Raw genomic sequence first — 26,513 nt, forward strand, 5'->3', positions numbered from 1 at the left:
TAAATATGAAGACAGTGAATTTTACAGGTCTCTTATAAAAGTAAGATGAATTTACTGATGGTTTAAGTAAAAAATAAACTAACATTTTCTGTCGCTGTTTGTCTGTCTTTGTTTCACCTATACACACTTTTATACATTCAAGAATACACTGATTCTTGCCTCAGACTTCAATTAGAAATCACTCTAAAGTTTTCATGAGAAAGGCTGCATTTTGGAGGAGACAGATTAGGAAAATTAGAGGCTGGTAAATAAAGAAACTTAAAAGTGTACCAATAAAGAGCCTTAAAGACCTATCAAATACATAGACCCTAGTTCCAAATGAATCTTTGCCCACATAACCTCAAGATTCGAGTACTGTTTTCCTCAGTTTTTATTTTTATATACATATGGACAAAGCATTAAAAAACAATTGTTAGCAGAAGCCTTCAAGAAATCAGCAGAAATGACTACTGTGGTATAGCAGTCTCCTGGTCTCTCCATCCCACCTCTGAGCTTTGGCCCCTACCCTGCTACCACTTGCATAAATTCTTTATTTTGAAGTTGCTGCTTCTTTTAATTCAGCCCCAATTTTATGCCATGACTAAAACTTCTGAAGCTTTTAGTGTTTTCTTTCTTCCTGAAGAGTTTTTCCTTACCTGTCTTCCCTCCCTCCCTCCCTCTCTCCTTTCCTCCCACCCTTCCTCTCTTTTTCCCATCTTCCTTCTTTTCTTCCTTCTCTGATGATATATGACTGTGAAGCTGTTGGTCTTTCAGGCTCATTATTTTAGTCTCCAAATGTTTCTAAATTTGTGGTGCTAGCTGTTGAAGAAGTCTGGAGTGGTGCAGGTGGCTGCTATTAACTGACGTGTCATGGTTCACGGTGAACAAGCAAGGTCAACAAACATGTTTTTCATCCTGACTGGTTTTAATTTGAAAGGGAACTTGTTACCTATTTGATAATGCTTCACTGAAGTTCACCTATTTCAGGTAGATTAATAGCTTGTTCAAAGATGAGGAACCCGGAGGCCCTGAATGTGCTCTGAGTTCAAGGTTCAAACTTCAGAAAGTAAAAAGCTCCTGTTTTTCTTGTACCTATTTGCCTGGGCATGCCGTAGTGAACTTTGGATCTGGAAACACTTGAGCAATCACAGGTTTGGGACTTATAGTCATTTCAGGAGCTGTGTTATGTAACTTAAGAATGAAAAGTGCTGTCTTGGAAATTTAAAGATTGAAAGGCTTTTTAGTTTTGGTGACCATAAGGTTGGTTGGGATGAAAAAAGAAACAAAAACCCCAAACCAATATATATATATATATATATATATATATATATATATATATATATATATTTCTGATTGCTCACTAAATAGAATGCAAACCTTTTAAAAACATAATTAATTTCAGGCAAATCCAAACACTAAATGTTAGTGTGGATTGAATTGAACAAGAGGTAAGAGTTGGGGCTGGAGAGATGGCTCAGTGGTTGGGGGTACTGGCTGCTCTTCCAGAGGACCCTGTTTCAATTTCCAGCACCCACATTGCAGCTCACAACTCTCTGTAACGCCAAGATCTGACAACCTCATACAGACAAAAACATTAACAATGTGCATAAAGTAAATTAAATAAATTAAAAAGAGAGGTAAGAATTTGTTCAGAAGTGGAACAGTTCCTGAGGATGGCAGATCAGTAACACCTTAAATGAATGTAAATACTTTTATAACGAAGTCTATAAGATATGAAACCAGTTTCTGTGTGTGATGTGTTTTAGTCGGCGGGACGCGTCTGCAAGTATCACCAGGCCCAGACAGTTCCACTTGCAAGAGGTTTAATTGAGAGGGAGTAGGGGAGTAGCGGCGCAGAAAGAGAGAGGAGAGAGAGAGAGAAATGGAGAAATTGTCTCATATATACGGGGTGTGACGTAGTAGTCCCAGGTAAAGGTGGGAGTTGAACCCAATGGATTCTGGGAATATGGTGGCCGTTGCCCTGGCAACAGGTCTGTGGACCTGCCCATATCTGCCGCAGGTTCTGGATGCTAACAGTGTGTCCATTTTTCTCCTAAGAAAGTGGGCATTACTACCTTTGTTTCCTTTAAGTTAATGTTAATGGTAAAGATGGGCAGGGTGGATTTTTTTGTTAGCTAGCTCCTTTCCACGTGGAGAAGGAAAAACAGCTCCCTTTCAGCATCATCCTCAGGAATCTCAATGTTGTTATTGTTTCTCCTCAGAGTTTTCATCTGAGACATTTAAATTCAACTATTTGAAGATTAAGCCACGGTGGAAATATTAATGATAGCTGCAGACTGAAAGGAGCCAGACAATTTCTAAAATTGATAGGCTTCTAAGAAAACTCTACGTTTCAAATAAGAATCTGATCTTTGGATCCCCTAACTGGTCTGAGATTTAGTTTACCTGACTAGATTGGCTATCCAGGAGCTTGTAAACAAATTCGTGAATTTGTCATGCTGATTATAGTGTTGGCAAACACAATGGTTGATCATGTTATAAATGTTTATCAACACCCGCACTCACCCACCTGCTAAGAGGTGGATGCTTTAATGAAATTGTTTGAATATCAAGGCTGGTTGCTAAGATACAATGTTCTTGTTACTAGGGATGTGATGCTGGCAGATTTCTGTTATCAAGTAATGATTAGGGATGTGCTAACCTCAAGGTGCTCAGTGCATTGGAAGGTTTACTGAACTACAAATAAGTAAACTCCCTGAGCAGGCAGAGGAAGAGTATGCCTCATCCACACATTCCTGGCATTTGAAAAGAGGCACAGATTGTGGCCATATATGATGATGCCTTGAAGTCTGCTATGGAAGGGTTTTCCTTCTCGACCTGTGTTTAGCCAGCTCAGGAGTTGGTTGACATCCTCTGTAAATAATTCCTTCCTTTCTTATAAAAAATTCCTTCCTTACATTTCCCACTGATGGGTTGGTAGGTATGAGACTATTAGCATTATACATCCCACAATTCTTTGTGTGAAATAAAAATAAATTGTAATATTACACAATGAAAATATCATTTAGTAGAAGCACACTTTTAAGATCGTTTGTCAATTATAAATGTAATTTTCTTAATGTAAATTTCTTAATGTAAATTTCTTAATGTAAGCATGATGAATCCTATAAATAATGATGGATCTTTTTCAATATTGAGGCTCAACTCACCATTATATTTAATGTTACATAAACTCTCAGTATGTAAGTGTCAAAATGATTCTCTTTGCTTTCATCTGGCCAATGGGGTGGTCCAAAGCCGGTTGTGCACATTGGCCATATTGTTCACTTTACTTCTGAAACAGTATCAGAATAAAGTGCAGCATCTTTTCTGCAGCCTTTGAATAGAACACTTACTGTGTTTGCATGTCTTTAGAACAGTTCCTACCATTTTCCAACACTCTCCTCACTGCCAGAAATTTCTCAAGCCTGGCAAACTGCACTTCCAGTGTCATAGACAGTCTTTACTCATTACTTTTTAAGAACTTTCCATTATTAACCTTACAGATCTGATGGATGTTAAATTGATTCCTGAAAGTTTCTTCAATAAAAAATAAAATTGTGGATATATTTCAATAATGAAAGAATTGTAATAGGTTTTCTGAGACCTTCCCTTGGATCTGAGACCATGAGAGCAGAATCTGATTACACTCCTCACAATTGCATACCCATCCTCTGGCATATCCTGCACAAAGGGACACTCTGTGTGTGAATGAATGATGACATCATCCCATCATCCGGGAGAATTAGCAGATCCTTGGGGTTGGGGGTGGCAGTACAGTGTCTTTCTTTCTATAGAGAAAATGAGAATGTAGCACTTCTGTTTCCAGATTTTAAGAAACAGAATTTTAAAATATCCATTTGTTTCTACAGACAAGGGAACCAAAACTAAAATGGATTAAGTGGTAAACTTCCTAGTATCATAAAAGCAGGAGACAAGCACATGGAACCCAGGTCTTTGTAAACGTGGTCTTGTTTCCAGGAACCTCAACTGCAGCAGGAGGAAGACAGGCTAAGTGATGGGGAAGTGCATGAGAGCAAACATGGGCCTACTTTGTGTAAGATGTCCAAGTAGGCATGTGATTAATATGCTATGTTCTAAGGAGCAAATGTAAGTTCAGGGGAAGCAGAGTTAACCTGAACATAGTCAGAAGACACGAAGCCATTTGAAAAGATAAGTATTTGGTTGGAAGACGTGGCTCTTTCCAGTGAGATCCAGGTTCAGGATCTTAAGCACATGCTGGCTACCGAGTTTGGCTAAATGCCTTAACCTGTACAAGCATCTCTTGTTTTTATATTTTCCTATGGATTACATTAGGCCAGACAACCAATGTGCCTAGCACACACAAACTGTTCTATAAATTTCTAAGACACACTCATGGGCTCTACCTGAGGAATTGAGCTCTATTTTATTTTTTCACTCTGAGATGTTTCCAAAGCTTACATTTTTTTTTTATCTTTAACAATATACTTGCTTGTAGTGTCCAAAATTGCGTTAAAGAAAATGGATTTCTGTTTCTTGACGAATTAAAAGGAGACATTGCAAAACCCCTCCATCCCTCTCATGATCAGACATTTGTGTTTTAGAGAGATTTGCAAGCCAGCACCTGGGTGATGTTTCTGTGCTTGCCCTGGTTGTATTATAGTGGGAGTGGCCAGAGCTGGGGACAAATTTTAGGAAGAACTTTCTCTCCTGCCTTCTCCTAGGATCTTATGAGGCTGTCAAAGAGATATTAAAATCAAGATAGTTGAAGTTAAGGCATTACCTAGCATCCTATTCTGAAGAGAACGGGTAAAGAAGCATCTGAGAAGTCAGAAAAGCCCATGCTGCTCTCTGGACTGCAGTTCTGGCTTGTGAGGCTGTGGGCACCAACTGTTCATAGGAATGGTTGTTGGTTTTAGCAGTGGATCTCTCGCCTTTCTTTTCTTGCTTTTCCATAGCTCAGCTTTGCTTTTTCCTGGGCCCTTCAGAGCTCCTTGAGGGAGTATTTATATTTAAATTAAAATACTAAATATTTGCCTACTGGCTTGGAAGTCAATTTGTCTAAGTCAGAAATCGTCAGTGTTGCCTAATTTTTAAGGATATATTTTAAAATGCTTTTTATTTACTAGGAAGAAATGACAAGACTGACTTAGAAAACATAACAAGGTTCGTGCCACTTAGAGAATGCGTTGTATGTACTATTGTTCATATTTAGAGATGGCCCTAAATATAGATGTATTCCTCTACCTACATATAACTCAGATCATGTCAAACACAAACCCCTCTCAGTGTGGGGTAGTGTGGGCATTTGTTATCTACAGCAGCTGTTGCCTTTTTGAGGGGAAAAAATCCCACTCTTGTTTAAATTTATGTTGCATTGAGCAAGTTGTGTTGCTGATGATTAAATGTGGCTCAGCTGTGTCACGTGGCATGTCCTGCAATAACCTGACTTAATGCAGTCCACATGTTGTCTGAATGACACACATGAGAACATTCCACTTCTCCATGGAACTCTGTGAGCAGGTGATTTCTCTAAATGGCAGGCACTCACATACTTACATTTTAAACCTCTACTTGCTTAGCTAAAAATATCTTCAAAAGCCCACCAAAAACACTTCCTTTGGTTATTTTTGCAAATTGTTGGGGGACTGACAAAGAGCAGGCAGGGATGTCCACAAGAACCTTTACATAATTTGGTATGATTCTGCTTCCTTTAAAAAAAAAATCTACTTGGTGTGAAGTCACAAAAATATTTTTACTTAATATAAGCAGAGTTCCAGGGAGATGGCCCAACCACATGCTTATTAGTACCTTCAACTTGAAAAATATTAAAAAGTCACTAATGTCCAGAAAACAACTCATTGGAATGCACATTGCTTTCTGCCAACATCCTTATCCGTCTTCTGTGACCAGTGGTCCTGAGGTCGCCTTGAAGTGTTCAGCTTTCAGGGATCAAATTCTATTAGGACATTACTTCTTTGAGTGACTAAAGGAACACATTACCAACCCAATTTGAAGTCACTCTTTCCTTTTCTGATAATTGAACTGGCTTAGTGGGAATTGAACACATAGTCCTAGCTTCTTACATATCTTACTCACATTAAGTGTGGTGGTGAGCTAGGTGGATGGCTGGGGAAAGAGAGCCCTGGAGCCCTGGCAGCCAGCACTGTAGTGGGAATTGGACACACTGAGGACATATCTGGCGTCTCACAAAATAGCTCAATGACTCACTATCTTATTAAACCTCTCTGAGTCCTGTCCTTTTCTATAAAAATGATAGAATACTGTCCACAAGAAAACTGGTCAAATTTTGTGAAGCACCCTGTATGTAATATGCTTGATGTACAAGTGTCAGTTGCCATTAACTTTGTAAAAAAAAGTCAAATTACCAGCTCCTCCTCACACAAACAAACAAATGAAAAGTCAGTACGATACCCCAAATACTCTCGCTTCTTTACTCCCATGAATGTTTGAGGTCCTTGTATATCATTATCAACTCTAGCCATTTACTCATTGAGAATGCTTGTAGGAGAAGACCAATTGCCAAAGTCAAGGCAAGAAATGCAAACAGACCCTGTTTACCCAAGACATGGATTTTCATTGTATAACGGCAATACCCAAAATGCTTGCCTCCAATATTGAATACGAAATGGCAGGCTAAAAGAGCCTTCCAAAGAAGGTAACGATGTTTTAGCACAACATCTATTTAGAAACTGAATGGTTTGTTGGCAAAAGCCTTTGCAATAGAATGTGTACTTATTAGGTGGAGTGAAGGAGATAACACAGGAAAACCATAAACCCCTTGGCTTTATTTGATCTAAACTAAATCATGTTTGAGAAAACAGTTCTACTCCATTAGAATTTTTACTCTGTGCTCTTAAAGATATATCCAGCTTTACAATTATTGCTAGGTATTATTTCAAACAGTATTTCCAAAAGTAGCAATGAGGTGGAGCATTTTCCAGCCTTTCCTGGAAAATCCTTAATGATTTTCTTAGCCATCATTTTCTCTCACATATATGATACAATTTTTTTCACTTTCCATAGTTTTTCATCTTTTACTTCTGACTTTTACAGACAGAGTAAAAAAGAGTTACATATGAGAGGAGCCTGCTTTTCCCCATCTTTAAATGTTCTTTAAGCATTTTACTCTTAAATCTTTAGTATATTCTAGAAAAAAAAATAATGTACTTTCATCACACATGACAAAAAGTAGCAAGTTTGGTTATTGATTCAAAGTAGATTCTATAACTTCATATTCATATGAGGGGATGAGTAAATAAAGCCTTGAATTAAAGGAAAGTAGTATGTAAGATAAGAAGTAAGAGAAAGACTACAGAATGCCTTATCCCATTGATATTGTTATCATCCTCACAGTATTTGTGTGTGCTAATTCTCATTTTGAGGATTTCTTGTAGTGTGCAGCCTTATATTAATATATACATATTTCTTAGATTAATAACTAACTTTACAAAGCCCACTTTGTATCTATCTCCCATTTCTATCAGATTTGAATCTATCTCCCATCTCTGATTTCTGTGAACAACTTAATAAAAGCTAAGTGGGTTTGCAATGGAAGGAAAGAAGACCAGCTGGAGAGAGGGATGGACATTCTCCCAAGTTTTGCATGTGGACAACTGGATAACTTTCTGTCCTCCCAAAGCATCACACACAGGGAGCTGTCTGCTCTAAGCTTCAGAGTGGAGAACATCGTGATTCTTGCTAATACATCACATTTACAGAAACACCTATGTTAAATATATTTGGAGTGGATGCAGATTTTGCTTCAGAAAATGGGCTCTGATTTAAAAAGGATTTTCTATTAGTGTCTAAGTTTTCATAGTGTGTCCTCTGGACTTTATCAATGAAGAGGAAGCCAGAGAGAGAGAGAGAGAGAGAGAGAGAGAGAGAGAGAGAGAGAGAGAGAGAGAGAGAGAGAGAGAGAGAAAGAGAGGACTTGATAGCTTCAAAGGATATAATTTCTCTTTTTCAGAACCATAGTTTCAAGCAAATAGAGACAAGCATTCTGTTTACATGACATCTAGTTGGAGTCTGCCCTCTCATAGCTGCAGAAGAAGGTGGGGTCCACCTTAGGTATATTTCTTGGCACAGAATACCAACCAAGCCTCTTGATTGCCAGCTTGACACCATTTTCAGCACATGAGATGGCTTCCTAACTTATTAAACGTGGTCAAACAGGAACATTTGGAGCAGCAGTGAGGCATCTGTACCACTTAAGCTTAAGGCTGTGAGCACTGAAGGTGAGGACTGTAGAGTTAAGGATAAGGCTGTGAGGACTGAAGGGAGGATTGCAGAGTTAAGGAGAGCTAAAACAGAGGAATTTATAATGCCATCAGATTTGAGATCTAATTATACAACACACAAGGAAGATCACCCCCCCACACACACATACACCATGCTCACAGAAACCAAATTGAGCAATGCTCACTGAGAGAAGGAAGTGAGACTTCGTGGAGAAAATGACCCTTGGAGGGTGAATAATGTTTGCATAGTTAGAGAGGAAGAAGTACATCCAATTAAGGGGAAAAAAACCTGATGTGAAAGTGTGTATCCTATACATTGGGACTGTTGCAATGAGACTCACTGCAGGCTGGACACTAACCAGGGGTTTTTGGAAAGGAAAATAAGTGTTGGGAGACAGAAATAAATGGGATTCAGCTGTGTGGTATATTGGGGGGAGCATAGGTTTTTGGATCCACCTAGGTTCAGCCATCACCTATTATGTAACAACTGGGCAACTCTGCATAGGTTACTCAGTTTTTACAGTTTTCATTTATATGAGAGACACAATACCCACTGTGCTGTTTCCAGAGAGATAATCTAAGATGTTCAAAGAACTCCCCACATAGTAGGTATACAGTAAGCTAACATTTATAAATTCTTTTTCCTATTTCTTTCTCTGTGGCATAACTCATCAATTTAAGAAATATATGTAAAAATACCCATGTGGAGTATATATCAAGCAATATATGTGAAATAGTATAAACATTTCATATCATGCATGTGTACCTAGATGATCACAATATTTGCTGGGACGATTTTGGAAACAGGGCAGAGCTGTCTAACAATCGGAGTGTGTTTTGTAGCAGCTCAAGTGAGTGTAAATACTGTGTACTCCATAGCTAGCCAGTACACACCTTCATTAAGCCAATGTGCTGTGCAAAGGAGCTAAACTAAGTGATAATACTGGTAGTGGAGAGAATATTTTACTGAACTTTGTTTTAGCTTAGTGTCTTGTGCTGAGTATGATAGAAGTGTTTAGCCAAGATCTGTCTGCAGAGCATGACAGAAGTTGCTGTATCCAGAAGCTAGAACTTTACAATTCCAAGTATGTTATGGTTTGTTTTCTGTCCTTTCTATCTCTCCCCCCCTCTCTTCCTTCCTCTCCCCCTCTCTACCTCCCTCTCCCTCCCCTCCCCCTCTCTCTTGTTTGTTTTTTGAGACAAGGTTTCTTTGTGGCCTGGCTGTCCTGGAACTCTCTCTGTAGACCAGGCTGGCCTCGAAATCATAGAGATCTATCTGTCTCTGTTTCCTGAATACTAGTATTATTGTTTTTAACTGAGGTTTGTGAGTACTTAGAAGCCTTTGAGCCTTCAATGGCTGATGTATAATTTTTGTTTTTAGCTAGTTGTAAAAGCAATATGCATTGTGAAACAATATTTTCTTTTCTTTTTTTCTTTTTAAAGATGGACTTACTCTATATCCCTGGCTTAACTTGAATTTTCCATTATAGACCAGGTTGGCTTTGAACTCACAGAATACCATTGCTTCTGCCTATGAGTTAAAGGCATGGGCCACTGTGAGGGCTTGTGAATTTTATCTGAGAAATTTGGATTAAGAACTTAAACTCCATTGAAATAATGGGAGATATTTAGAACAGTTCTATAATTCTTTTTTATTACTAAAGTGTACTTTACTGTCTATAATTATTGTATTTTTAGCAAATATCATATTTCATATTCTTCATTTTATGTAATGGAACTGATTTCCCAGGACTAATTTTTTAATTGGTTATTTTATTTTGTTTACATTTCAAATCATATCCCCCTTCCCAGTTTCCCCTCTTCAAACCCCCCATCTTATATCCCCTCCCCTGACTCTGTGAGGGTGCTTCTCCACCGACTCATCCACTCCCACCTCACTGCTCTAGCATCCCCCTACCCTGGATCATCTAGCCTCCACAGGACCAAGGGCCTCCCCTCCCATTGATGCCAGATGAGGCCATCCTCTGCTACATATGTAGCTGGAGCAATTGGTCCCTCCATGTGTACTCTTTGGTTGGTGGTTTAGTCCCTGGGAGCTCTGGGGGGTCTGGTTGGTTGATGTTGTTCTTTCTATGGAGTTGCACTCCCCAATTTTATAATTCTACAAATTAACCTTGACTCTTTCTCACATCAGATTACAATCACTCTGTATTTCCTTGTTGATGCCAACTCTTTGGGAATAGTAATTGTAAGTATGTATTGTTCACATACTAAGTGGGCACTAGCTTAATGATTTTGAATGATATTTATAGCTTGTAGATAGTAGTTTCCTAATAGGTCTTGAGAACCCAAGAGGTCCCAAGAACTTCTCTTGTCATTTTCATTTATGGGTATGGTTCTGAGTTATTACAAAACAGAAACTATTATGCAATCATCTTACCTTCCATGTAGAATACAGGAAATCATGGAAATTAGGATCATGAAATAAGTTATTAATGTAATGCTGCCAGAGTGAATTCGTATATCAAGAGCTAAAATTTAGCAAAGGCGCCAATGTCACTTTTAAAAATGAGAATTAGGAATTGTAAGACAAGAAAACACAAACTACCAATGACAATTTCAGTTCAGGATACTAAGGCACCAAAATCTCTTTGTTCCTTTAGTTGGAGTTCTTCAAGTCTTCTTATAACATATATGGAAAGCAAGACACAACCACATGGTGGACTTTTTGGCTCTCTTCTGTATGTATACATTTAGTCACTTCCAAAAATTCTAAAGAGATGCTGTGTTTGGTAACCTGTGTGATATGATGGGCGTTGTTGCTCTGTAACCTGTGTGAGGAGATGGACGTTGCTCCTCTGTAACCCGTGTGACTGGCGTTGCTGGTCGATAACCTGTGTGATGGAGGTTGCTGCTCTGTAACCTGTGTGATGGGCGTTGCTGCTTGGTAACATATGTGATGGGCATTGCTGATCGGTAACCTGTGTGATGGGAGTTGCTGTGGTAGAAGTTTCCCCTGATGGAAAGCAATGAGACCACATTTGTTCCTTTTTCACTTTCCATTTGGAAGTTACAGATGCAGGTGGCATCTCGCGCTCCAGAGGCTTTTTCTTTTTCTGGTTCTACATAGTGAAGGCATGCTCTCAGATCGGAATGTTGACTTCTTAAGGAGTTTTCAACAATTTAGGAATTCGGGAATATGGCAAATAAGTAATTTGTATCCCGAGCCTGTCTTCTATTTATGAAGGAGCACAACTGATTAGAAACTATGAAGAAACATATACATTAACAGAATTAATATTGAATTATTATTATTAATTATTTTGAGATAGCATCTCAGGGTTTTAATCTAACTCCTGGGTATAAAATGATCCTCTTAATCTTAGTTCCTGTGTAGTTAGGACTCTCTGAGTACATACTATTTCAACCAGATATTATTTTAAGATTATACACACTCCTGGGCTTAGACCACAAATAATCATCTTGATATATATATAATATATATATATAATATATATATATGATTTGATTTACCTTTCCTTGCTTACTAATACTTCATAATATGTTTCCTACAATTTTTCTTTTTTCCATAATTCTATAATTTTTCTTTGCTTTCTAATGTAATTCTGTACCAGTTGTAAAGTTGTTACCTCCTAAACTATGTCTTTCATATTTCTATTTGATTTGTCTTCACCACCCCATAACTATGATTCAGGAAAAAATAGAAAAATTCTAAGTCCCAACAAAGAAAAGGTCAGTTTTGAAGGAGAAGCTTTCTACATGTCTCTGGCAAAGACTAAGGCTTTGTGTCTCCCACTGTCCAGTTCAGCAGAGGGTGGCCCCTTGTCAGCATTTGGGGCATCATACTGAAGAACATCTAGCCTTCTAATTGTGTCCAAGTTTCACAAAAGAGGGAGAATGCATTTCCTTCTACAAAGGACATGCTCATTCATGGTTGCAACACTTTGGGCAGAAGTAGGTGCATGCTCTCCTCAGTGTAGAAACCAGCTTGCAATCCTCTCTGGCCTGTGTGGCCTGGAACTGTAGACAGGAGCTCAGCCATGATGTCTTGATGCTAGGCAAATGTTATGATCACAGGAGGAGGGGCAGTGGGAAGCCACACTTTGTCTGGTAGCAGTACAGAGGTCTGGAGACTGACACAGTCACCATGTAACTAGTTATGATCCAGCCACCTATGCCAGTCTAATTCCTCCTTTGAATCACAGAATTGTTGTTAGAAATAAACCAGGCTTTGAAGGTTTAAATCCTCCTCCCATGTGCTGTTTATGGCCAATATATTCCTTGGGAAGTTGTTTTGTTATTTAAACAATTTCTTATTCTTAAAGTGAGGCTATTACCAATACCACATGTAGTCATCTTTTATTGTTGGTCCCTTTCTCCACTCTGAGAACAATGTGAGCTCTATGGGGACAGAGCCTTTTGTCTGTTTACTTCTAAGATCTCAGAACATCCTTAGTACAGAAATTGCTTGATCTTTGAATAAATCCATGTAAGTAGATGACTTTTGTGAGCCTCACACAAAACTACAGATTTGAAATCCATCACACAAAGAGTGGTGTGTATATAGGGCTTAATAAATGTCATCAATTATTTTTTATAATTCTATAAATAGATTAACAGGTAAGCTGAGGGGCAGGAGAGAAGGATTAGTTGGTAAAATGTTTGCTCCACAAACAAGAGGATCTGAGTTCAGATCACTAGCACCCTGTGTGAAGCAAAAGCCCCAAAAGGCTGGCTGACTGTGTCTGTAACCCTGGTGTGGGGAAGCAGAGATAAGTTTTCCTAGGGCATGCTTGGCAGCTATTGTTGGGAAATTCCAGCATCAGTGAGAGGCTGTTTTATAAAATCCAGTCGGTAGATAGTGGTAGAAGAATATACCAGATATTGAGCTTTTGTCTTCACATGTACATATACACACATGTGCTCACATGCATGAGAGTATATAAACATACACACCACACAATAACATGTACACAGAGAAATAATTTTACACTTCCAGATAGTATGGATGTTAAAGGTAAAACAAGAAGTAGTACAAGAAATGAGTTAAGGGAAAGATAAGCTGCGGTGGATCTGAAGGGCCAATTTGATTTCACATTCAGTATATTCCTTTCTATCCTACAAAACTTGCAAAAGTTGTAAGACTTTGTAATTCAAATTTGTAACCATCTGTCAAAGAATCATTGTTAATTTGAGGGTACAGATTGGAGGAGAGATACATCTCTTGGAGCTTCTCCAGCAGCTTTCAATAATCTCTAGTTTAATAATTGTTCATCCATCTATCTATCTATCCATCCATCCATCCATCATTTTATCCATCCATCCATCCATCCATCCATCCATCCATCCATCCATCCATCTATCCATCCATCCATCCATCCATCCATTACTTTACCCATCAATACACCTTCCTGTTGTGGATAGCCCTGGGGCTAATTGTATTTGATGTTATTTCTGTTCTCCTGTGAGGGGCTGCAAACAAGGAATGAGTCAGCCCTCAGGTGATGTCCTGTAAATCTTCTTTGCACTTTAATTGATAAAGTAAAGGTAAGAGCAGGTGATTGGGCAGAAAAGGAGTAGAAGGTGGAGCTGAAGGCTGTGGGAGAGAAGGAAAGAGAGAGAGAGATAGATAGAGATAGAGATGAGAGAGAGAGGACAGCGGAGGAGGAGGAGGAAGGAAAGCGGAGCAGAAGCACGTGTCCTGGAGAAACTGCAAGTTATAAGGGGTCTCAAACATGGGGAAGATGGTAGTGTAGTGGTAAATCTGCCCAATCTAGGCACACAGCTTCTATTCATATTAATTGAGTTGTGTTTTCATTGCCGGGGCATATTTGGGTTGGAGATTTACTGCAACACCCTCCCATCCAGTTTAGTAATATTTATTACACATATACTTCGTACTAGGTGAAACTTACCTTTCAATTTTCTTTGTTTTCTAACTGGATAACAGTTTTTACTCCTTCAAGCAATGGTAACTCTAAAGACCCACAGTTCAGATCATGACAGGGTCAAAGTCTTACAACAGATGTTGGTGCATTTCCTCCTTGTAGCATGATGTTAGATCAACTGAATGGGAACATCAGCAAATGTTCTAGCAAAGGTGGGGCGATTATGACAACAGCCCTCCCATTGACCTCATCTCTTAGGCAAAGGTTAGCCTGATTAGCCTAACCACTACACTTTTTCTTAAACAGAACAATAACAACAAGAACAAGAACAACAACAAAACCAAAACCAAAATAGAACAAACATGTTTTTAACTGGAAAGGGATTACTTCCTTTCCTCAAGTTGATAGCCTTTTTGTTGTTGTTGTTGTTATTGTTACAATATACATGTATGTATATGCACAGATATATAAGTACAACCTTGTTATTATTATATATGTTTGTATGTATGAGCATGCACAGACATATAAGTATAACCTTGTTGTTGTACACATATATGTATGTATGTATGTATTTGTATGCACAGACACTTAAGTCTAACCATGTTATTGTTATGCCCAGGCCTGTTTTGTATCCCAGCCCAACCAACCCAGCCCTGGGAGCTATGTGAATGTATCTACAGGCATATAAGTGCAACCTTGTTATTTTACATGTTTGGGTGTATGTTAATGTACAGACATATAAATACAACCTTGTTATTATGTGCATCTATGTATACAGATATCTAACTACAACTTTCTGAGAGTATTTGTTTGTGTGTATATGGTTTCAGGGCAGACCACTCTGCATTTGCTAATGCCCCTCCCATAATTAGATTTTTGCATATAGGTCCTGTGAAAATTTCCCCCTTCTAAGTTAATGTGTCCATTGTTATTCTTATTGTTCTGGCCTTATTTAAGCAGCCATTATTAATGCATTTTTGATACTAAGTATAGTTAATTGTTAGATGAAGAGTTTAAAACAAAGAATTTTAGGATGCGTTTCCCCTTTATTCTGAAGATTTTTCAGATGGTTGGGGACAAATAAAAAATATGCTGTGCTTATTTATGATACATCTCTGTTGGGAAACAATAATCCTTTTGGCTTCTTAATCTAAATTGAGCTGCAGTGTACCAATAAAACAAGTCACAACATAGAAAGTAAATTTTCTCTGTATAAATAATTAACTCTTTAAGATTTATTGGCCTTTCTCTATTTGCCCCTTTCTCTGAGTGGTGTAATCCAAATAAAATGTTACATTTATTCTTGTCTGATAAAATATTCATAAAAGAAACCACTACCTTTGGATTTGGATTAGGAAGCTGGAGAAAACATGATTATGAATGTTGACCCTTGTCCAAGAGTTACCTAAAGCCCATTAGCTAAAACCAAATGTCTGCAGGGATTCTGCTTTCATTTGTCTGTATTTTCTTTTGCTTCTCGGTTCTTGTTAAAACTTGCATTACCTTTAAAGGATACATGATGAGTTTGAAACAGGCAAAAGCTCATGATTAATCCATGCTACATCTCCTGTACATGATGATAAGTTAGCCCGGATTTGGCCAGAAAATCAGCATGGGTGATCCTTGTGGCTTTGGAAATATTCAGAGTGAACGAGAAAGAAAATTCAGTTCCTGGTGAGCAGATCTGACTGCCGTGGAAGTGAAATTTAGAATTGAGATTTGGGTCTTTCATGTTTGGGATCCTTTGCTGTGTAGATATCTAAGTGTAGTAACAATTAAAAGAAAAATTCTGTTGGTTTTACATGTGTTTCTATTCATCTGTAATATAATAGGTTTACTGCACATTTGAGATTATCTAATGAGTTCCAAGACTAAAGGACACTCCAGTGCCAGCATTCTCTCTAAACTTACTCTGAGAAAAGTTTTCTGAAGACTGCAATGTCTGTTCTGGTAGACAGTAAGTTTTAGCAAAGTTAGGGCTCTAATATACCTCTCTGCCTTTTTTTTTTCCCCAGTACTGGATATCAAAAGTTTTTTGTACATGCTAGGCAAGTGTCCTATCACTGAGTTACAGACCCAGCCCTGTCATTTTAGCCCCTAAAATATCAAGAAAATTCAAATTTTAATAAATTTTAATATATATATGTATGTATATATGTATTTTGTTCACATGTATGTCTATTTCTTGTGAAAGCCAAAAGAGTGAGTCAGTTCTCTTGGGTCTGAAGTCTCAGATGGTTGTGAGTCATCATGTGGGTGCTGGGAATTGGACTAGGCTCCTGGAAGAATAGCCAGTTGCTCTTAACTGCTAAGCCATCTTTCTAGTCCTGAAAATCTGAAACATTTAAAAGTAAAATTACCATGCAACTAATTGCTTGATCATTTCTGGGAATATGTTATCCTAGGGAAGCAAAAAGAAGTCTGTGATTTAACTAATTTTCTAATAAAATCTTTAGGTGACAATGAAACCATTTTGTTGGCAAGAAACAAAATGGTTTCATTGCATTTGTTTTCACTGCATTGTGGTGCATATAATTTTGTCTGTAGCTAAAATAACATTTTTTTAAAAATAAGAAGCTGTATGTTTGAGGCTTTTAAAAATTTAAAATAAAGGTGAGAGCAGAGATCCCTTTTCTGTCGGTCTATCTATCTATCTATCTATCTATCTATCTATCTATCTGTCTGTCTGTCTATCTATCTATCTATCTATCTAAATAGGTCAATTCACAAAATTTAACAGTCTGTGAACTAGTGAATCGATCAACATTAGTTCTACAGCTAGACTTGCCATGTGAGAGTGACTATTGATGAGTCTCCATACCACCAGCCTAATCAAGAGGTATTGAAAGAGCTAAAGTTTGTGTATAGCTTAAAAACTGACCTGAATTAGACTAGGCCAGCAAGCCCAAGAAGGATGTGAGCCAACAGGAACTGACAGGGCCTTTGCAACTGAAGTGTCAGCATTTGGCTGGCTTGCTGTGGGGTAGACACATTTCAGTGTCAGCATCAGGATTTTGAGTAATTCTCATTTTTCTGACCTGGCAGAGTCTGAGTATTTCAGATAATTTTCCTTCCTACATTGAATCGTGGTTGAGTTTTATGGGGTAGGTTGCTTCATTCTACTTAAGAAATGATGACACCAGTTAGACCTTGTAAGTTCCAGAAAAAATATAAAGCTCTCCATTCGTATATACGTGCTATGTTTCTAATATGTTCAGGGAGGGGATTCTAGGAAACTTGAAAATCAGAAAAAATAAAATTGCAATGATTAACTTTTTATTGCTTAGAATTTCACTTATTTATAAGTTTGGGAGCATACTATATAGTTTTAAAATCTGGTATAATTTGTTAATAAACATTTCTTGATAAATTTGGTGAGCCAGCTTTCAGGAGCATGACATGTAATGGCTGTGAATATTCTGTTTCATGACTTCATTCTGCTGGGTATTGAGGTTGTTTGCAGTATTAACCTTTGGATATCTGGATGAGTAGTACCACCTCACCCGAGTTTGCTTTCTTACAGAGGTTTCCCAGAAGTAGAACTAACATTCCATTTCTCAAACTGTTAATATTTTTCAGATCTGAAGCAAGAGTTAACGATTTTTGTGAGAAGGGGAATTAAAGTAGGAGATTGGAATTAAAGTAAGAGACTAATACAAAACAAAACAAAACAAAACAAAACTCACAATCTAGATTAAATGGCTGGACCACCCACCCCTCAGCATGGAGATAAATAAAAAAGAAGAAAGAAAAGATTTCTTCTGTTAGAACTCCTGGGGGATCCCAAAGACTAAAGAGTGATCTCTACATCAAAGCCATCAATAGTTTCTTCTCAGACACTTTTGGTGTTCTGAGCCTGTGGTTCTAGCAATAAGGTTGCAACTATTACATTGACAGGACGCAGACCTCCCTACAATAGACAGTCATCTAGACATGTGGGCAAGGATTAACTCTACAGTAACGATCACATTACATTATACTTACATACATGGGAATTTTGGTTTCCACCTGCTGAGGTTATGTGTGCTTTGCAGAAAGTGCAAACTGAAGTTTTATAGTACTGTCGGGAACAGTTAGCTCTGAGTTCAGGTGATAAGGGAAATTCTGTTACGGGAGTAATTGAGGAAATGCATGTGAAATGTCAGGTTTCGTGTAATTTATGTCTTCTTTTGTTGTGCAATTTTAACCTGCAGTTTTTGTACCTAGCCTGTAAGTGGTGAGGTGGGATGAGAGTCAAGGATGCTGGGTAAGCATCCTTTACCTTTTTCTGCTCAGATGCAATCTGATCACACTCCCATCGCTGTAGGCTGTAGCCATGGCTTTCAATTAAATTACTCTACTGATATCAATCTGATTTTGGACTGAATTTCACATGTTAAAAATACTTAAGTACTATTTATCAATCCCCAATGAGAAGTAATGAAATAACTCTAACAGCAGAACGAATGCTGATACTCAGCCACAGACAGCTGAATTAAACAGAATTGCAGTTCTATGAGATGATACAGGTACAGACAGAGACAGAGACAGAGACAGAGACAGACAGACACAGAGACAGAGACACAGATACAAAGAGACAGAGAGACAGACAGAGACAGAGATAGAGAGAGACAGAGATTTTCATTCAAACATCTTTAGGGACTTTTCAAATTTCAGAACAAAATTTGCATATTATAGAATCCATACTCCCTGTACTTGTTAAAATTCAACCCCCTCCTCATGTGTATGTGTGTATGTGTGTGTATAGATGCACATTTTCATATGTGCCTATGGAGGCCATATTTCAACATCAGCTGTCTTCCTTGATTGCTCTTCACCTTATTTTTGAGACAGGGTCTCTCACTGAGCCTGACACTTGTCAATTCAGGTGAATGAATGGGCTGGGCTGGAAGGTTCAGGAGCCTTGGAATCTCCTTCGCTGTGGGCTTACAGATGTGTTTCACTGCATCCCATTTTCTCCATGGGTGGTGGGGACCTGAACTCAGATCCTTATGCGTGTGTGGCAAACACTTCAGCAACAGAGTCATCTCCATAGTCACAAAATCTCTTTTGAATTATTTTATATGGCAAAGAATAGAGAGTCACTCCTGTCAACCCATCCACCACATTCGTAGTGTCTGTTATGAATACTCACCCTCGGTGCTCCAGTTAGGTTGTAACTGTAGCAGTCTCCTTCTCTTAGGGCTAATTTTCCCAGTCTTCTATGCTTCTGCTACAAGCAGATATTTGAAGCTTTCTTATTGGATGAATCTGTATGTGGATGTTTTCAACTTGAATGTAATTCAATCCAAATACACCATATTTCTAGAAAAGCTTTTTTTTTTTTTTTTAACATTTGCTTCTTTATGAAGATGATAAGGTAAAATACACTTCTAGTTTTTGGAAGATTCAAGTATTTGTAAGTTAATGATGATATTAAATGATAATATTCTATATCTGGGTATTGAGAAGAAAACCAATGATCAACATCATTAATGAATATTTATTGAACTTTTTTTTCCTTTTAAGTTACAGAAGGTAACAGCAGTGCCCTTAAAGAGTGGCATTTCTCAAGTTGTGCAAAGGTTGTGTCTTGCCTGAGAGCTGTACCAGAGATATCGTATATGTTTCTAAGTTTCTGAGGACAAAAATCACAGAGCATGGGGACATCAGACAGCCCCTATTTCTTTTCTTTAAGAAACATACCTTTTCCTGCAGCTCCGTGTGTGGAAGTAATTCTAGAGCGCCTACCAGACTGCAAAAGAGAATGGATCTCATGAAGTGCCAGAGAAGGGCATGAATATCTAGGAGTTAGTGACTGCTAGGAAGCCCAAAGATGCAAAATGCGACAAAAGAATAAATTAAACATTTAAATAATAAAAGTGAACAATGCTTATATTATGACTTCAAATAGAGTAAGAGAATATCAAATGATTAATAAAATCACATACCTAACTCAGATATTACATGTGTGACCAATTTTTAAGATGGGTTATGTCATTGTGGAATTTCCTGTTCTACTTGCATGTAAATATACAGTATGTATACCAATACGATCATGCTATAAATGATATTGGCTCATGTTTATGTCATAGCTTTTCCTGGCAAATGTCTTCATTTGAATAGGTCTTTAGTGAGGGGCTTTCTCTGTTAGCACATGTTCCTTTTAAAAAAAAAATTCTTCTATTTCTAGTATTTTCATTTTAAAAGATTGAATTGTACATCAAGTGTGTTTATTTTAATAGTGATAATCACAAAGTTGGTGACAGAAAGATGCTGATGCCTGATATTAGTCAAGCATTGACTGTGGATCATGCTCTGTGCTAATTACTTTATAGTCAATGTCCGTTTTTAATCCTCACAAGTTGAGAATGTATGGAACAGGTCCTCAACTACTCTTACTTAACAGAGGAAAAAACTGGGGTATTGTGTGTTTAAGAAACATGACTGAGATCTCAGAGTAAGAAAGTGGCAGAGCCAATTAGGAAGGGTGTATTTTGGTTCCAGGGTATGAGATGTTAAATTTTGATGTACACTTAAAAATTCATCTAAAACATTTTAATATCACATTACATGAGGAGTGCCTTTTTGCTTAAACCTTCTCAACCAACCCTGAGTTGATACAAACTTTGTTGTTCTGACATGTGAAAATTCTCATGTGTAGGTTTATAACTTGATATGTGAGTGGAAATTGTATTTATTTTGCAATTACTTCCTGCATCATACTGTCTGAAAGCAAGGGTTCATCAAAATGATTAATTTGCCTTTTCTACTTAATTTTGTATTTTCCTCTCTTTGAATCATAGTTCCTTTCTAATAATCCTCAACCAGTAGGTTGCTTCTTGTTTTGAGATTTAGGGCAGGCATTGAGAAGGAACAGTATTCTGAATTCTGAAAGGCATTTATTGTAAAAATAAGCTTACAGGGTTGTGCATTTTCTTGTACTATATGGTTACATGGCAAAATATCCACATATTCTTTAGTTTTAGTGTGTGTGTGAATGTATGTATGCATATACTTATGTCAACATGTGTATGTATTCATGAATTTCATATAGTAAGAATCTAGATGATCATGCAATGGTAAAGTCCCACTGGAACCTAATCTAAAGGCAGCATTGAACTTAAAAATTTTCTATTGAGTGCTCACTGTACACTAATTCATGTGCCAATAGTACTTATTGGTTGGCAGGAGAGAAAAAAGATACTCGAATTTTCATACAATCAAATGTTGACTCAGTTAGGAGCAAGTTAGAATTGTATAGTAAAAACCTTGTCATCACTTATGCATATCCCCCACCCCTTCCCAGAACTGACATTTTTGTTAACATCTCCATGATGAGGAGTCATTCCAAAGGCTTTCCTAAAGGATGTCTATCTACCCCTTCAAAGAGTCAGCTGCCTCTGAGGCAGACTTTGCAGAGAGATGATGGCTCAGGCTCTGGTATCTCAGCAGTTCAAGAGGCAGACCTCAGAAATGTTCAGGAGAGAAAGTCAATAGTTTTTCTTGGTGGCTTTGATTTGTGAGTTGAATGGTGGTGTACTTGTAAGGATTGGACTGGGAGGACAAGAGGGAGCAGGGAGTTGTAATTTGAGTATAGTGTGAATAAAAAAATAAATTATGGAAGGAAGAAGAAGAAGAAGTAGAAGGAGGAGGAAGAGGAGGAAGAAGAGGAGAAAGAGGAGAAGGAGAAGAAGAAAGAGGAGGAGGAGGAGGAAGAGAAGAAGAGAAGGAGGAGGAGAAGGAGAGGAGGAGGAGGAGGAGAAGAAGAAGTAGTAGAAGGAGGAGGAAGAGGAGGAGGAAGAGGAGAAGAAGAGGAAAGAGGAGGAGGAGGAAGAGAAGAAGAAAAGGAGGAAAAGGAGGAGGAGGAGAAGAAGAAGAAGAAGAAGAAGAAGAAGAAGAAGAAGAAGAAGAAGAAGAAGAAGAAGAAGAAGAAGAAGAAGGGGAAGGGGAAGGGGAAGGGGAAGGGGAAGGAGAAGGAGAAGGAGAAGGAGAAGGAGAAGGAGAGGAAGAGGAAGAAGAAGAAGAAGAAGAAGAAGAAGAAGAAGAAGAAGAAGAAGAAGAAGAAGAAGAAGAAGAAGAAGAAGAAGATGATGATGATGATGAGAAAGAGGAGGAGGAGGAGAGGAAGAAGAAGAGGAGGAGGAGAAGGGGAAGAGGAGGAGGAGGGAGAGGAGGAGGAGAGAGAGGAGGAGGAGGAGGAGGGGCGGGGGAGGAAAGAACAGTGTCAAAATGAAAAACCCTGCTGTAGATACATTCTAGTGCCATTCTCAGTTCTGGGACCAATGGGCTAAGAATGCACAGGAGGAAAAGATCCTTGAATTACATTGGGAACAACTTGAACTCTTGGTGTATTGAGATACCACAAAAATAGGATTCTCATGCTGTGCATGACTGGGCCATTGCTGCTTAGTGATGTCGTGAATTTTTCTGAGCACTGAATATAGTTTTGAATAATTTAATGATGATCTCTCTCTCTCTCTCTCTCTCTCTCTGAATTTAAAGTGATTTTACCTTTGTTAATAGTGTTTGAACATTTTATCTGAGTGTCTTTAAAATTCTCCCATAAAATTTCATACTTTGTTGATATTATTAATAGAATTTCCCCTGTGTCATTATATTCTCTAAATAGGTTATTGTTTTCATGAAGAAAAATTTGGTTTTTAAATTAGTAGAGATAGCTCCTTAAGTTCTCTTTAAATATTTTGTTAAAGATTTATTTTTCCCAGTTTAAATTATGTGTCTCTATGTGTATATACCTGAGTGTAAAGCCACAGATATCACATCCTTTGGAGCTGGAGTTACAGGTGGTTATAAGGCATGGGTACTGGGAACCAGACTCAGGTTCCCACTCTTAAGCATGGCTTATTTAATTTTGGGAATGGTGCCTAGTATGTGTGCCTGGAGCAAAGAGATGAGGAATCAATCAGAGATCCCAGAGAGGAAATGGAAACAGCAGTTTGGAGGGTTCAGATAATCCCTTACCTTTGTGGGTCATAGAAAGAATATCTTCTTTTCTTCTGAGTGCTTTCAAAAACTTACACTGAAGGAATGATATTGCTGATAACTGAAGTGAGTCATTCTGCCTCCCCTACTATGAAAGTGCTACGAGTGGGCAAGGACCTGTTTCTACTCATTTCCAAAACTTACATCAACACAGTGTTGGCCTAAGCCAAGTTGCTGGCTGAGGAGGTAATGAAAAGTTGATGAATTTGGAGATATTTGGAAAGTAGGTTCAATAGGATTTCTCAGTTGACTTTAGATATGAAGTAGGAGGGAGAAAGAAATGTTAACAATGCCCCATGGATTTTGGCATGAGTGAAAAAGATGAAAGGTATTTTTGCTGAGATGGAGTAAATAAATGGGCTAAGCTTTTTCTTGATTTTAGAGGGATGATTAGGATCTCAATGGTACCAACAGACCAGTAGAATTTTAAGGCCAAGATAATGAATCTTCCAGGGTTTATCACACCAATTTCTTTCTCATTTCTAACCTTTAAGATTCACCCAAGACAGACCTTGATGAACCAGGTTCTGAAAAAAATGTCAAAATGGGTAAGAGAAGGAAAGAAGCTGGCTCCAGATTCTGTATAAGATATTTAACTTTCTTTGCTATGATATAATATAATATAATATGATATAATATGATATAATAGAATATAATAGAATATAACATGTTACTTGTTGAATTGAAAAAAAATTGTGTTATTAGTCACACACTCTTTAAAAAAACTATTACATATCTGTCATTTAATGGATTGAGTTAACATATATCAAGTATCTCGTCTTAGTCCATTTCTATACTAGAAGCAGGGGTAACAGGGAAGTATAAGATTCAGTCCTTGCCCTAATGTAACTCACAGCCTGCAGGGCCAATAGACATAACCAGGAAGGAGAGGGCTTTCTCAAGAGAGTGGTTCTAAGCTATGAGCAGAGAGAAGCAGAATGATGAATTGTCAGGTGAGTGGGGCTGTGTCTGTTTTATTGGAACTCTTTTCCCCTTCCTCTCCCCGTTTATGAATCAGGAGTTTAAGCATTAACAGATTGCAGGCTATTGTATCATAAGACTCTTCATTGCCTGAGTTGAATTTCCTTCAGGACTTGCAAAATCTTGGGTCATGGGATTCCAACCTAAGATTTAAAAAAAAAAAGTCTACAGTTTCTGTTCCTTGTTTGTAATTCTTCTTCTTCTCTAAGCGCCATGACAGGAACACAGTCTTTCCAGAGGGTACCTACCTAAACTGAAGGTGGCCTTCAGTATTTCTATAACCAGGTGCGCCAGAAGAGGCAGAATGAGCACCATTAAGCAGTGAGCAGCATCAGGAAGAGTTGAGGATACCTGTGCAGGTTTTGTTTTGTTTTTAATTTTCTCTCTATTTTCAAAGGGTTCTAAGAACATAAGTGTTCCTTCTTGGGGTGTATGCTTGTTCCTATAGGCATCTCTTTTCTTGTTTTGATGTTGACCAGAGATCCATTAAGGCCCACTACACTTGACTGTTGGTTGTGATGGAGTAGTTATAATCATCTTAGGATTTGTAGTAAGGTATCTCTTAAAAGAATTGCTACCTATAAAGTGATGCACAGGTAAGGACAGTTTTGCATTCAAATAGGACACCTTGTGCAATTGTCTACTAAGTGTAAGATTGTCTTTGAATTATCTTCTTTAAAGAGTCTTTTGATTTCTGAAACTGAAAAACAGAGAAAAATAGGGCGACATGAGGATGATAACACAGCGAAGTGATGTATAATGATGTGTTTGTTTGTTAGTGACATATAGGAGGCTTAGGACAGATAAGCATCAGATCACATGGTTGGGCAGTGAGGTGTGAGTGTTCAGGTTTGTATCTGGAGCAGGTTAAGAGTAGAAACTTTACCCCACTGATTCTGTATTTGGGGAAGTGTGACTTTGCTTCAATGTTCCGCCACCCTTAAGGAGCCCACACCCCTGCAGCTACCAAGAATTCTAGAAGTGGTGGCTTAGTGTTCTTCCCATCTAGGGCTCTCCTCCCACCACCTCCCCATCTGGACCTACCCTATGACTTCTTCTATGTTATCCACCGAGTCTACCTACGGTCAACTAATCACCTAATATTCGTGAATATGTCTAGGGAAATAATGTTACATTGATGGCAAAAAAAAATCTCTTAAAATACAGAAGAGAACAAAAAGAGTAAAAACATGAAGAAATCATTCACTTTGAAATATATAGTGATACTATTATTTTTAATAATATTTTTAATGGGGAGGTATGGGTATATTACGAATTAACTCAAACCACACTTGTCCCTGAACTAATTTCACAATAAATTAATTGAAAATCTTTAACTTTCTATTTCCAATTTAAAAGTTTTACTATGTTCAGAAGAATGCATTCAGCTCACTTCAATAAACAACTGTTTAGGTTTACCATGAACTACATACTGTGCTGGGTGCTGGTAGCATGATAGGGGCGTCCCTTCCAAGTGAAAATGGACATGTCAGAACACGATAACATGTCGGAAAAGCTCCACTCCTCCACTATGCACCAGGTATTCTGGTTGAGGTATTTTAAAGCCGATTTCATCTGCATACTGTATGAGGCTTCTATTTTTTCCAATGCTTACCAGATGAGAAATCTGGAGTTCTTAGAGTTTCTGTCGCCCACTCAAGGTGACAGTATGTGGTTAAAACAACACCTTTTATTTGGATTATCAGACTCCACAGTTTGCACTGTTATTGTGAACACTGCTTTCCACTATGAAAATATTTAGAGAAATGTGAAATGGGTTGATGTACATGTGTGTCTATTTAGGCAACATTAAGAAAACAGTTCCTACAACATATCATTATTAAATTGCAAATTGTTGTTCAATTAGGAAGAGAATAAATTAATTGGAGTTCCTCATTTTCTCTAAAAATCAAGATAAGAAGGTAAAATTATGTTGTTTAATTTTTCCAAAAATTTATGAAGGAACGTTGGCTTGTCTTGGCTGACCCTATTGCTGGTGCTGAAAATGTTTTACATCTCCTGCTTTGAAATTTTCTTTGCATTGATGTATTTGTCATTTTTTTACAGGATAAATTTTGTTATTTAATAATCAACCTTGTTTTTATTTTTAGGAAGATTCCTGCCACTTGTCAGCAGACTTGGCTCTCAGTAAACATTTGACGTTTATGAAAATCTAACTGTCCTGTCAGAGAGTGATTTCTGCATTTGGCATTTGAAAGACTATGAAGGAGGCTTGAGTGGCAGTGCGACCATGTTCCTGAGCACAGGACAGCTTTGCAAGGATACTGCTTGGAAGTGGACTGCATAGGCATTTTAGGTTTGAGTAGTGATAGTTTCAGTTTTGTGTAGACAGATTTACTGCAGAAGGTTGACAAGGAGTTCTGATGAGTTCTGAGTGTATATGTTTGTGTGTGTGTGTGTGTTTGTGGTGTGTGTGTGTGTGTGTGTGAGA

General features: G+C 37.9%; 1 long non-coding RNA gene across 3 annotated transcripts in view; it reads left to right on the top strand.

Annotated features, from left to right (window-relative positions):
• The window catches only part of LOC116090142, a 65,933-nt gene that overhangs the window by 37,393 nt on the left and 2,027 nt on the right, over window positions 1-26,513 (top strand). For 2 of the 3 annotated variants that reach the window (XR_004118579.1, XR_004118578.1), the window contains one exon: window positions 26,173-26,378. This is a non-coding gene — a long non-coding RNA (uncharacterized LOC116090142). Of the gene's footprint in view, window positions 1-24,008; window positions 24,421-26,172; window positions 26,379-26,513 lie in introns of those variants that run through there. The other variant, XR_004118580.1, reaches the window with a different exon arrangement.

Source organism: Mastomys coucha, unplaced genomic scaffold (assembly GCF_008632895.1).
Source record: "Mastomys coucha isolate ucsf_1 unplaced genomic scaffold, UCSF_Mcou_1 pScaffold15, whole genome shotgun sequence".
NCBI lineage: Eukaryota > Metazoa > Chordata > Mammalia > Rodentia > Muridae > Mastomys > Mastomys coucha.